The 2,281-nt window shown below is 40.2% G+C and overlaps 1 pseudogene; it reads right to left on the reverse strand.

Moving 5' to 3' along the window:
- The window catches only part of LOC109951673 (glutathione S-transferase A-like), a 9,273-nt pseudogene that overhangs the window by 2,412 nt on the left and 4,580 nt on the right, over window positions 1-2,281 (reverse strand).

Below are 2,281 nucleotides of genomic sequence, written 5' to 3' on the forward strand. Positions count from 1 at the left end.
TTAACCTTCCTGTTATGTTCTGGGTCAAATTGACCCAGTGCAAAGTAACAAAAAAAATCTAAAAAAAATAGTTAAAAATATTTTATTGGTATGAAACTTCGTCTGCTTGGCGTAATAGGTGTGATCAACATATAAAATGAAAATGGTTCAATTCACATATTTGCAACATCCCCCTGCATGTTTATATTACAAAGATACTGTTCAGGTCAACATAACAGGAGGGTTAAGGACAGTCAAGATGGGACTCCTACCTGCATAGACAACGCCAAGGTTTGTCGTGGATGTCATTGGATGTCGGTCCCGAGTCAGTCAGCGTCTCCCCAAAGTACGTGGTTTACTGGTCACAGTAGCATGGTCATCCTCTCTCTCTCCTTCTGCTCTAACCCCGCTTTTATCTGCTCATACTCACACAGTTCTGCACGGCCGGAGCCATGAAGACGCGGTCCCATGCCAGCTATCCTCACACACCTTCTTCCGAGCATTGTCTAAGCCGTCCAGTACATGACCTTCTAGGTCACATTGACCTAGCGCACATTTCCCTTTTCTAAACCTGAACAGGGCACACGAACAGTTCACATCAGGCTACAGCTGCAGTATCTGTATATCCATTCCCTATCTGAGGAGGAAGTCACTCAGGATGTTGACCCCTAGGCTAAACAAGGGACACACAGCCCAAGATATTCCTGCTTAAGCAAGAGAAGAGAAACAGATCAAGCTTCCGTATACCTTTAGCTCAGCCTCACATCCTTACACAACTAACACAAATAATATCTATATGTGAAGTGCATACTGTTCTATTACATATTACCTCTGGAATCTGGTTTATTGTTAACCACTACATTTGAATATGTCAGTGTATGCTGAGTTTACTTGTGCATGCATTGATTACATTACCTTCTTGCAGGTAACCCTTCCACAGTTTGAGTTCAGTGACCAGAGCCTCCCTGTTTTTCTTCAAAGCTGAGTCATGCCTCTCACCTTCAGGTATATACCAGTCATAGCAGTATTAGATTACTGGATCTAAGAAAAAAAAACTGTGAGGATCACAGCATAAACTCTTGCTAAAACTGTAGCATTTTCAAACATCAATAACAGCTGGTGCTCAGATTGAGTTTCATAAAACAGGCACTGTAGATTTTAACAAACTTCTCAAACAGAAGAAAATAGTGCATTTGTTGGCAGGGCTGATTTACTGCACAGGCTTTCCTGGGCTGAAGTCCAGGGGCTCAGAATTACAAAGGGCCAGTGAATGTTAATAATAATAATAACACTTTCAGATGGGCATGATGTCATTAGTCATGTGTACTGATTAACTGGTCAGTTTGTTGCCAGTGGTGATAATTGTGACACTAACTGGTGTCAGGTGGTGTTGTCATATTATAAGCTGGCCTGACAACCTCCTGAATGAAAAAGGGAAAAAAAAACACCCATGGCAGAATCTAAGATACATGAGAGGAGTACCCAAAAAGGCTAAGATAAAAAAACAGAAGTGAGACCAAGAGTAGCTTTAAAAATACCAAACGGTTCAAAACGACAAGATCACTACAACTCAGGTACTGTTACCCCACAACCCTGTGGTGGCTAGTGCTATTTCCATGGTGCCTCAGGTGAGTGACATTTGCCAAGAAGACAGCTAATGTTAATGCTTGTTATTCTGGCATTAATATGTTCTACACTGTATATACACTTTACATGTGGTGCAGTCTGCTGTAGTGATAGCATTTGCTGTTGTGCTGATCTGTTGGACTGAGATTTTTGTGTTATTTGAAAGCTGTGATGCAGTATAAATGAAGCGATTTAATGTAGGGTACATTTGTTCTGGTGAGGCTTGACTTAGCAGTGGTAAGTTGCTTGTGGTGGAGATGGAAAAGGGCCAACAGACAGGATTAAATTGCCCGTTTCCTGTGGACTATTTTCAGCAGTGGATGAATACGCATGTGGCACTTTGGTATTTACAGCTGCTGGACAGTTTATTTAGATTAGATTCAACTTTATTGTCATTACACATGTACATGTACAAGACAATGGAATACAGTTTAGCATCTAACCCGAAGTGCAATAACAGCAGTGCAGAGTGCACAGTATCTACAGTATGCAATGTCAGTACTAATTTACTAATAGATATGTACAACTGATATTTACAGTAAGTTATATAAGGTAAGACACAATTCACAACAGACTTTATGGATTTAAATTACAAATAATGGATAAAGTACATTAAGCTTATGAAACATTCGTGCAAAGGGATGAAATGGAATGAAATAGTGCAGAATAAGAAGAT

This window comes from Monopterus albus, unplaced genomic scaffold (genome assembly GCF_001952655.1).
Source record: "Monopterus albus unplaced genomic scaffold, M_albus_1.0 scaffold402.1, whole genome shotgun sequence".
Taxonomy (NCBI): domain Eukaryota; kingdom Metazoa; phylum Chordata; class Actinopteri; order Synbranchiformes; family Synbranchidae; genus Monopterus; species Monopterus albus.